Here is a 12,529-nt window from a genome sequence, read left to right as displayed (position 1 = left end):
GATGCAGTCATGATATTTATAGCGAATTCCGCGCATGCGAATCTTACTGGCGGTCAATGGCGCATGCGTTAGGAGGTGACATGCGCGAGGCAGCCAAGTAGTGTGTGCTGCCCTCAGTGGTGAGGAAAGAACAGTCTAATCACTGAGTATCGACTGAACGTGTCGATTCCACTGTGACCGCCTAATTTTAATAATTGGATTCCAATTTTTATCCAGCTGAAAGCTGTTATCACGATTCATTAATGACAGAGTCCCAGAAAGTGGAAACCGGTGCTAAAATGTTGGTGTTATTGTATTACATTGAATGTCCCATAGAAATGCAATGTTCTGCTACTGCTGATTTCAAGGGTTACTTCAGACGGGCGTGTCTTTCGTTTTCTACACAGCGTTCCTGGCTCGTTCGTGTCGTCTGACCTGTATATGCCGCACCACACTCACAGGGACTTTTATAAACACTCGCCTTCTTTAATTGTAAATCACCTTTAACGGATCCGACTGAGACCCTCCTTTTGCTGGCGGGCCTATTTTAGAAGATACGTTTTCGGCATATGGAAGCAACACAGTCGATTTATAGTCATCAATATCCTCAGAGCGTTGCTTCTTGTTATTATAATTGTGCATGGCATTCCATATATGACGTAAAGTATAGCCATTCTCTTTAAAAACCTTTTCCAGATGCATTAATTCTTCATATATATGAAGATACTAACTGTTATCGAAAGAACAGATACCATTGATGACCGTGCAGCTTTTCTAGAATAAAAGATAGTTAATTGAAAGCCTCAGTTGCCGACAGGTGTTGTTGATATTCCTCGATGGGGACAACTGACAATGTGTGCCCCGACCGGGACTCGAACCCGGGATCTCCTGCTTACATGGCAGACGCTCTATCCATCTGAGCAAGGGACAAGTCCCTGCAGTCGCGCTATTCATCTTTGCCCTCGGTGGCTCAGATGGATAGAGCATCTGTCATGTAAGCAAGAGATCCCGGGTTCGAGTCTCAGTCGGGGGCACACATTTTCAGCTGTCCCCATAGACATAGATCAACAACACCTGTCGGCAGCAGAGGGTTTCAATTAATTATCATTAATTCTTCCCTGTGAGTGTGGAGCGGTATATATAGATCAGAACGGTCCAGGAACGCTGTGTAGAACAGGAAAGACACACCCGCCTGCGGCAATCCTTAAGATCAGCAGTATCAGAACATTGCATTTCCATGGGACATTCAATGGAATACAATATCACCAACATTTTAGCACCGATTTCCAGCTTCTGGGACTCTGTAACTAAAGAATCCGTGGACATACGTCTTGCTGACAATTTAATGAATCGTCATAATGGCTTTCAGCTGGATAAAAATTGGAATCCAATTATTAAAATTAGGCGGTCACAGTGGAATCGACATGCTCAGTCAATACTCAGTGATTAGACTGTTCTTACTTCACCACTGGGGGCAGCACACACTACTTGGCTGCCTCGCACATGTCACCTCCTAACGCATGCGCCTTGAACCACCAGTACAATTTGCATGTGCGGAATTCGCTATAAATACCATGACTGCATCAAGTGTCTTCCACCATCTATGTCCATCCCACTGCTCCTCTTCCCTATGACTTCATCTCCCACACTGACCGCACCTTCTCTACCTATGTGATCGCCGCCGACATCAACATCCATAGCCACTCCCCTGCCGCCCTTAGGCGGTGGCATCAGTTCCTCCCCACGTTCCAAGGTGACCTTGTTCCCCTTCCCCAGCACACCCGTCCTGAAAGCGACACCACCCCTGATGTTGTCATTGCGTCTGCCAACCTCCTTGGGCGTATAGCCACCGTCTTGTCTATCACCACCCTGACGACATCATTCATGCCTTGTCCTTCTTTAAGAAGGCAATTACTGACGCCGTGGAGGGCCATGTTGCTACTAAAACCATCCACCCACACCATCCCACTCTCCCTCCATGGGCTGTTCTCCTCCTCCATGAATCCCATCACCCTCTATCGCTCCTTCCTGGACACTCGCGACAGGGATACACCTCAACGGCACCAGCAAATACAGCGACACATATGGAACGTTATTACAGAAAGAAACGCTGGGACTGGCGCCAGACGTGTACAAGACTCAACACCACCCTCCCTATCAACTCCTCCAAGTACTGGTCCACCTTCCATCACCTTGCTGGTTTCCATTCCACACCCCATTATCTCATACTCTATAATGACCACTGCCTTTCCAACAACCTCAGTAAGACCAACCACTTCGCTTCCCACCTTTCTGAAGTCTTTTCTGTCACTGATGATCCCCACTTTCATTATTCTCTTTTCTCCACCATCATGGAACGAGCCGATACCTCGGTCACTCCAATTCCTCCTAGTGTCTTGTACTTGGGGCAGTTGCCCCCCTCTGACATCAACACTCCAAACACAGCACAAGACATTCAACTTATCCTCCGGTCCAAACACAACACGGCCCCTGGTCATGACTGGGTCACCTACTGGGGCAGTTGCCCCCCTCTGACATCAACACTCCAAACACAGCACAAGACATCCAACTTATCCTCCCGTCCAAACACAACACGGCCCCTGGTCATGACTGGGTCACCTACTGCCACCTTAGAGAAAGCCCCTTCTCCTTCCTGACTGTCCTTGCCAATCTCTATAACGTCATCCTCTCTACCAGCTTCTACCTTGACCTGTGGAAGACTTTCTGTGTCCTCTTATTCCTCAAACCCAACGAACCCCCTTCTGTCGCCTCTTCCTATCGTCCCATCTGCCTCACCTCTGTCTTCAGTAAGGTCTTCGAATTCATCCTCTCCCATCATATCCATCAGCTCCTTAATCAACACCATCTCCTCCCCCTTATCCAGTGTGGCTTCCAACCCTCCTTCTTCACTGAAGACGAGCTCCATAACCTCGTCCACCTTCTCTCCCTGCAGCTTAACTTCCGTCGCTCCGCCATTTTTGTTTCCCTCCAAAATGCCTATGACCGCTTATGGCATCCTGGTCTCCTGTTTAAACTCCAAACCTACGCCCTGCCTATCAATTTTGTACATCTGGTCACTTCCTTCCTCCCACACTGTCCTTCCTATGTCACCCTCCACAGTGCCAACTCCTGTATCTTTTATCCCATTGCTGGCAACCTGGGGAACCCCCCCCCCCCCCCCCAAGGGCTCCATCCTCTCCACTATCTCCTGTACACTGCCAATATGCCCAAGCCATCCCGACCTGTCCAAATATGCTGATGAAACCGCCTTCCTGGCACTCTATCCTACCCTTCAATCGTCCTAATGCACCCTCCAAACCCACCTTGACCAGTTCAGAACCAGTGGTTCCTCCATCTCAACCCCTCCAAAACCCAGGAAATGATTACAGGCTGCACCACCCGCTTCTTAAATCTCCACTATTTCTACCTCACCATTTATGGTCGTCCCATCCAGCTCACCCCCACCCTGAGATACCCTGGCCTCACCTGCTTCTTAAATTTCCACAACTTCTACCTCACCATTTATGGTCGTCCCATCCAGCTTTTACAAGGCACTCCAAATCCTCGAATGCTATGCGCTCTGCCTTGCCTTCTGTATCCACCTTCCTTCCCCCACACGACTCCTGTATGACCTCATCCCCTTCCCTTTTCCTCCAACATCTCTGCATCCTTTACACTGTCTGCAGGCTTGATCCTCCCCCCCCCCCCACCCCCTGGTTTCCTCCTTCCTCCTCACCTCTCACCCATTGCCGCTCCTCTATCGCTATATTCCTCCATCTCTGTGGCCTCCACACCCTCCATCTCCTTCATCAGGGCAATTTCCAGCACCTCCCCATCCCGGATGTTGGACTTCGCCGTGACATCTACCCTTCTTTCAACTGTAATCTGGCCTTGTTCCCCCCCTTCCCCAGAGCCCCCTTTTTTCATCTCCCCTCGTTCTCCCAGAGCGGATTTTCTTCCTTCTCTTCCTGAGTCCCTGCACCCCCTCCTCAGCTGTTTTCCTCTCCCATCCCTTATCTCGCCGGCCCTCCTTCGAAGCGCCCCCCACCTCATTCCCCTTTCTTTCCCCTCCTCCTCACCTCACTTTCCCCTTGTGCCCCCCTGGAAGATCCTCCCAGGTTTTTATTCGTTATTGGCGTGCTGCGTTAGTGTCGTGTTTTGGTGCTGTTACACAGTGTCATCTAGTGACGTGGTTTTAATTGTGTGCTCGACCTGTTTTTCGTCCATGACTTCCTTGATATGCCATCTGTCACGTGACTGTTTTAATCGTTCTACGACTTTTTATGCTCCGGCCGTACTTTGCCTGGTACCTTTTAATCTACTTCTTTAGATTTTTATCTCCGATTTACAGTCACCGATTTGTATGTTTTCTTTTCTTCTGTTCCACCTTTTTTGTTTCTATATTCTGCCATGTTATCTTCTTTATATTGTTTTAAATGTTTTCCTGTCTATTTATGTCCCTCGGATGAAGAGCAGTGCTTATGCTGCTGCTCAAAATGGTTCAAATGGCTCTGAGCACTATGGTACTTAACAGCTGAGGTCATCAGTCCCCTAGAACTTACAACTACTTAAACCTAATCAACCTAAGGACTCAAGCGCCTAAAGCCGCTCGGCCACACTGGGCGGCTATGCTGCTCCTTATGGGGAATGGAATTGACAATAAAGGGGAAAAAAAACAGGTCTCTTCAGTACTTCGTCTACTCACCTGAGGATGGCCGTACGTCTCTGAGCTGAAATATCGTAGCGGAATGTTGATGGGATCAGGCTGCAACCCGAAAATTAGTGGAAGATTTTCCAGGTGTTCTTACGAAAGGTACTTAGCAATCTTATTCCATATGTTGAATGATGGCTCTTTTTGTTTGAAATCATGTGTTTGATGTTTGAACATTTATTAGTGGATCATGTAAAAAATTGAAGTATATAATTCAACGTTTCTCCTCTTTGTGTTACATATATTAAAAAAATATAGGCTGTGTCTGTCTGGGTGTTCATTAAAATATCATTTAAAGATTTTAAGTAAATATGTCAAGAAAAATAAAATAAAAAATAAGAATTAATGGCTTTAGTATCATTAATAATAATAAGCATTTGCAATAATGAGGATGATATCGGAAGTCAATGGCCTTGCGAAAATGTAAGACATGCAACAACAATTTATTCAATGAACGAAATATTTTAATTTTAATTCTGAAAGTTAATGGAAAATCTTGTTCAAAGTGAAGTGGAATTTCAGTTATTTGAAAGACAGTGGCAATGACAAAAATTAACACAACTGTAACACAATGAATAACTTTATCGAAAAACTTTTTCAAGTAGTAGCGTGGGTTGAGTTTTTCTGGCCTTTGTAACGTCATTATTCACTTAACCGGTACCATCGCTGTGTCGTCGTCGTCGTCGTCCGCGTTGCCCGTCGATAATCCATGAGCATGCAGTCTTGGAACTGTCATCGTCGTGCTAATCCTCCTAATCGTAGCTACCCGTTTGTGGACGCAGGAACACGTGTCGTTTATAGAGTCCTCTCATTTAGTATATTTGCAGCTGGTGCCGTAGGTAAGACATGCTTCTTTCAATTAACGTGGGACGTATCCCAACGTTTTAACGTTTGTTAGTCGTTTATAGTCACAGTTTTGGATCTGCTGTTTCCCTTTTGATCGCGACTTGGAAAATTTCAAAGTACTTAGGAAAAACATATCTGTCTCATCAGCTGTACTACTTTATGTTTATTCCGTATCGGTTTCGATTGTTATAGTGATCTTCAAGGAGCAAAACTTTGTACATCAATGAAGCAACCATATACTTTCGTCTTATATGAGTCATACAAATATATGACGGAAATGTATGGTTGATCCATTGATGTACAATGTTTTTCTCCTTGGATATGACTAACAATCGAAACTGGTAGAGAATAAACATAAAATTGTGCAGCTGATGGCACAAATTTGCTTTTACTAAATTGTTTAACAGGTGTAGACAGTCACCTACGAAAAGCTGTATTTCAAAGTACCACAGCCCACCATAAGAAAATAGGTTAATATATTTGTAATTTGATTTAACAGTTCGCGGTTCGCACCAAACATTTCGTAGCGTTCACAATAGTTGCCGTACACTCACAGCAATCATGCTGCGATCGGCACGTCGTACGCTGAAGACCACTGTTCTGAATATCAGTTCACGCTGAGAAACTGTTTTCACGTATTTCTAGTTTAATTTGACTGTCAGGGGTACATTATGCCGCACGTGTACTTCACACTTGGTACTGTACACGAGTAGCGTTCACGCGGCTTGGCGATTTACACATTGTAGTTTGAAGATTAAGTACTGAATGTCAATTCACCATGAAAATCAATGCGACACGTTTGGGTGTTAGTTTCTTTGTCCACGGCACACACCGAGATCAGAACGCGTACCACTGATAAAATAGTTTTTTTTTTTAACTTCGGTCAAGGACACAATACATTCACACTCGTACGGCACGACAATTATCTCTCGTTATGACTCTCCAAACTCTTTGTTGTTATTTCTCTATCGACGTATCGATATATTAAAAAAGAAACCAAGTTGAACAAAGAACAAAGTTACAAAATCCATCACATAAAAATCTTCCAACGTGCCAAGATAAGAAAGCACAAAACAAAGAAAGGAGAAAGCGCACCAAAAAGGGAAAAATTGTATCGTGTCGCAGTGTTATCGACGCAAGCATATTTACTAAAATTAGCCAGAATGTGTTACTGTTCATTTACGGGTCAGACTTCATATAAGTGGGAATGTTCTTGTAGCCTTAAAACTAAGGTACTGTTATACTACATACTGACAGGTTAAAGTTTAAATACGGTGATCACTTTGAAGGCTGAGTGAAATTCGTGGTGGTCGCATCAGACCAGTCAGAAGACTAATGACAAAAAATTTTGCGTAATGGCCTTTTAATGAATGCAATTTTCTCCTTGGTAGTGTGTGCATTGTATTAAACCTTCTGACAAAATAACACCGTGTGTTAGTCCAGCATTCGAACGCTGGCAATGGCTCTGATGGACAAAGCATAGACAAAATCAGTTTTGAATCTTCGTCCTGTACATATTGTGCTGAAATGATCCAACTTCCTCGTAGCGTGACGGAATAATGAAGGTAAACTGAATCCTTAACACTTGCGACTTATAAATGCAACCTATCAGAGTTAGTGAATCATCCCTTGTAGAGATGATTTGCGCAGTACAGATGTACCTGCACACTATGTTCTAGAATGCCTAACAAACGAGAAACCAGCGACAGTTCTTAATCTACGCTGTCCGAGATGCAACATTCTGGCGATCACATATGACCGTGCCTTGAATGATACACTAATTATTTTCACAAAGGGCTGTACAAGAACGTTAACCGTTGTGTGTCGTTCTCTGAATGAACGCTCTCTACGCCTCTGTAACAACAGACGGGACAAATAGCCACACACTGTGAACCTTGAATCGTTGTGAATGCTCGGCCTTTGTGAACGGTTTGTCGTACCACGAAATCACAGTACAGTTGTTGCGAATACTGCCCACAGTGATGCCTGACCGGATGAAGTGTACCGTTAATGCCCTCATCCAGAGAACATCATCAAGCGCCATACCAAACAGGCGCTGGTTTCCAAGTACTGTTAATTATTCAGCCAGCGCTGTCGCTATTTGCCTGCAATTGAGAGGAATGAAGGTTCAGTGCTGCGCTTCGCTTCATGCCTTGAACAGTTTGGTTCTGGCTGAGTACTGCAGACAGCGATCCACTGCGCAGTGAAGGGAGATCTGGACAGCAAAATCAGGCTTTGACACGTCTATATCTGGTGACAACTGTTTTGAAAATCAAGAGCATGGAGAACCAGTCTTGTATGCATATGTAATATCAACACCTTCAATTTGAGGATTTGGTGTGATAATATTATTTATACTTTTCATGGAATGCGCGTTGAGTCTTCCCTGAAAAAAACACGGCAATAATGACCACAGGTAATATGTAGCGTGTCAAGCTATCTTCGAAAGTATAAGCAGTCAAACATTAATAGCGTTCAGTATTGCACTTGTATGTGTTAAAATTTAAAATACACTCCTGGAAATGGAAAAAAGAACACATTGACACCGGTGTGTCAGACCCACCATACTTGCTCCGGACACTGCGAGAGGGCTGTACAAGCAATGATCACACGCACGGCACAGCGGACACACCAGGAACCGCGGTGTTGGCCGTCGAATGGCGCTAGCTGCGCAGCATTTGTGCACCGCCGCCGTCAGTGTCAGCCAGTTTGCCGTGGCATACGGAGCTCCATCGCAGTCTTTAACACTGGTAGCATGCCGCGACAGCGTGGACGTGAACCGTATGTGCAGTTGACGGACTTTGAGCGAGGGCGTATAGTGGGCATGCGGGAGGCCGGGTGGACGTACCGCCGAATTGCTCAACACGTGGGGCGTGAGGTCTCCACAGTACATCGATGTTGTCGCCAGTGGTCGGCGGAAGGTGCACGTGCCCGTCGACCTGGGACCGGACCGCAGCGACGCACGGATGCACGCCAAGACCGTAGGATCCTACGCAGTGCCGTAGGGGACCGCACCGCCACTTCCCAGCAAATTAGGGACACTGTTGCTCCTGGGGTATCGGCGAGGACCATTCGCAACCGTCTCCATGAAGCTGGGCTACGGTCCCGCACACCGTTAGGCCGTCTTCCGCTCACGCCCCAACATCGTGCAGCCCGCCTCCAGTGGTGTCGCGACAGGCGTGAATGGAGGGACGAATGGAGACGTGTCGTCTTCAGCGATGAGAGTCGCTTCTGCCTTGGTGCCAATGATGGTCGTATGCGTGTTTGGCGCCGTGCAGGTGAGCGCCACAATCAGGACTGCATACGACCGAGGCACACAGGGCCAACACCCGGCATCATGGTGTGGGGAGCGATCTCCTACACTGGCCGTACACCACTGGTGATCGTTGAGGGGACACTGAATAGTGCACGGTACATCCAAACCGTCATCGAACCCATCGTTCTACCATTCCTAGACCGGCAAGGGAACTTGCTGTTCCAACAGGACAATGCACGTCCGCATGTATCCCATGCCACCAAACGTGCTCTAGAAGGTGTAAGTGAACTACCCTGGCCAGCAAGATCTCCGGATCTGTTCCCCATTGAGCATGTTTGGGACTGGATGAAGCGTCGTCTCACGCGGTCTGCACGTCCAGCATGAACGCTGGTCCGACTGAGGCTCTAGGTGGAAATGGCATGGCAAGCCGTTCCACAGGACTACATCCAGCATCTCTACGATCTTCTCCATGGGAGAATAGCAGCCTGCATTGCTGCGAAAGGTGGATATACACTGTACTAGTGCCGACATTGTGCATGCTCTGTTGCCTGTGTCTATGTGCCTGTGGTTCTGTCAGTGTGATCATGTGATGTATCTGACCCCAGGAATGTGTCAATAAAGTTTCCCCTTCCTGGGACAATGAATTCACGGTGTTCTTATTTCAATTTCCAGGAGTGTATATCAAGAAATGTTTCGCGAACAAATCTTTTCTTTTACTGGAGCTGACGACACAGAGCTGTAACTTTCTTGAGTCATGTAGAAATTTTCTTCAGCCCGAACTGTATTCTGGAAACGGAGCTCATGCAGCACAATGGAAAAGCGTCTTTGAAGACTGCAATTGTTGTACAGAAACGCATGCACACTCAAGTTTTGAGCCGCTTCTCGTGGAATGCCCAGATTGCTTCGTAGGTACGCTGTTGCTCGCGAAAGGCGAAGAACTAGTTCTATTTTTTTTTTCCTTAAAAAAAAGAGAGTTGATGTATTATCAAAAAAAAGTATGCGACCTTTCAATGCTCAGACAGTAATTTACTATGCCAAAATTACCACTAACTATAACCATCATATGTTCATGGAAATGATCATGACGTATTGATTATTGTCTGCCAAGAACTAGGTTTGTTTCTGCGGGAGGCAATTCTGATTTCCCAGAAAGTTACATATCATTAAAAACTTTGCAGAAGCATAAAAGCTGAGGTGAAGAAAATAACGCTAATTTAAAAAAAAGTTTCGAGCAGTGGAATAAAAGATCAGACAACTGCATTAGTACCAGTGGAAACAACTATTAAAGGAATTGAAGGTTTTTCGTTTAAAAATTGAATAAATAAATTAGTTCAGTTTCCTTAGGGTACCTCGTAACGTTGCTTATTGTTTGCATAGGGTGCCTACGAAAAAATTTGCAACACATCTTTCGTGCCACAGACCATAAAAATACTTTTACAATTTGAGCATAACGCATTTTTTAAGACTATCAAACTGTATTCATAGTGTACTCAAACAGACTACACTGAGACGTTAGTTAGTGACGAATCTCTCTCAAACTAGCGCCAGTTGCTACAGGACATATCGCGAAAGCATCTACTGGTTTCATATTCCTATTATCTTCACTGCTGTTCCGGTTCTCAGCACACACCACAAGTGCTATCGGAATCCTAAACCTGACAAGAATGTAAGTGAAGCGACCAAATATTGAATGATATGCCGTCCTATAAATCTACAATTACACTTTGCTGTTACGATCAGGTGCAATCTAAGGAGTACTTGGTACTGTACCATTCACTGCTGTTTCTGACCTTTCTATTCGCGGAGGTAACGCGGGGATAATGACTGCACTAATTTTATGTGCTGATATAAATCCAGATTTGTACCTTTGTCGCCAGGTAAAAGTTACATAGAGATGCAGTGATTTTCGGTGAAACAAAAAAATTTTTTTTCCTGATTTATTTTCTATGGTGAAGTGTTACCCAATGTTGTGACGCATAAGCAAAGCAGACGTTACAAGTGGCGACAGTGACAGTATGGTATAGTAATGAAATGGCTTACCTGCAGAAACTTTTTCGTAAAACAAGACACTAATAAGTGCCATGTATTTCGTCCCCTTGAGCGATTGGAACAGCCTTATTACAGTTTAAATTGAATATAAATACAAGATAAAGATGGCAGCTAAAGAGCAAGAAGGGATAATAAATTTGTGATTCTTGAGTTTCTCCCGGCGTATTTGATAATCAAAATATCCACGGGTATGCTGCCGGTCTATAGTGTCCAACGGGCACAATATTTCGTCGATCAAACATGTCGCCATCATCAGGTGAACTGACGGACTGAGCTCCTGTGAACGTGCCGGCACGGAGATCCGTACGCTATGGCTGCTCAGAGGGAACTGGGTTCGGTCGCGGCGGCGGCCGATTTAAATACCCTCCGCCCGCGGCGCGCTCCCTCCGGCGTCCGCGCCCAGCGCCACGGTCGCGCGGTGGAACAGATTGCGACGGCGTCTGAGATGACGTCGGTGTGATGGCTCTGTCCGCCGTGGTCGTCACAACTATATTGGTCAGACGATGCGTACCGTCGAGGATCGATGCCGTGAACACCAGAGGCACACTCGACTGATGTATCCGAGCAAGTCGGCGGTCGCTGAACATTGTTTGTCGGAAAATCACGCCATGGAGTATGACCGCACGAGGATTCTGGTACAGACGTCGAGATACTGGGACAGCGTTGTTAGAGAGGCCATCGAAATTCGCACCAATGACGACCTCATAAACCGTGACTGTGGCTATAATCTTAGCAAGGCTTGGGAACCAGCGATCGGGTTAATCAAGAGTAAATCGAGCAGACGTATAGTTGTGACGACCACGGCGGACAGAGCCATCACACCGACGTCATCTCAGACGCCGTCGCAATCTGTTCCACCGCGCGACCGTGGCGCTGGGCGCGGACGCCGGAGGGAGCGCGCCGCGGGCGGAGGGTATTTAAATCGGCCGCCGCCGCGACCGAACCCAGTTCCCTCTGAGCAGCCATAGCGTACGGATCTCCGTGCCGGCACGTTCACAGGAGCTCAGTCCGTCAGTTCACCTGATGATGGCGACATGTTTGATCGCCGAAATATTGTGCCCGTTGGACACTATAGACCGGCAGCATACCCGTGGATATTTTGATAATAAATTTGTTGCAACGAATGCTGGAAAGTATAAAAGCATCGATACAGCAGTAACTGAACTGGAAGAGCAAACGAGCAAAGTGATACTGTTATGATGTCTGTAAGGGAGTGTCCAGGGTAAATACCAAAAGAAATGGAAAGCTGATACGACGAAACAATGGAAAGAGAATTGGAGCCAAAGAAAAATGAGAAGGAAAGTGATTACGGCAGTGGAAATGAGTCACATGAGACAGATTCAGGTGAAGATTCTAACGGAAACGCTGGGGAAACCTACAGTATTCGTGGGACTACATACAACGAAATGGCAACAGTATCAAATGACAAAGTCGTAAAAGGAAGAACTAGAGCAGAAATAGATGTTATTGAGTCATATGAGGAAACAAAGTAAGCGTCTCCTATAAAAGGATAAATGTTGTAGGGTGTGCCATTGACTCAAATAACGAGAATGGGAAAAAGAGTCTTTCCGGATATTTATCAAGACTGGAAAGGCACTGAGTTACATGTTATGAAGGAAAGGTGGAAAAAGATACCAGAGAGGAGATTGAATATGGCATTGCGGGGGAGAAGGGGTGGGGGGGGGGGA

The sequence above is a fragment of the Schistocerca americana genome, chromosome 2 (assembly GCF_021461395.2).
Source record: "Schistocerca americana isolate TAMUIC-IGC-003095 chromosome 2, iqSchAmer2.1, whole genome shotgun sequence".
Classification (NCBI taxonomy): domain Eukaryota; kingdom Metazoa; phylum Arthropoda; class Insecta; order Orthoptera; family Acrididae; genus Schistocerca; species Schistocerca americana.
Note: the sequence above shows the minus strand (reverse complement) of the source record.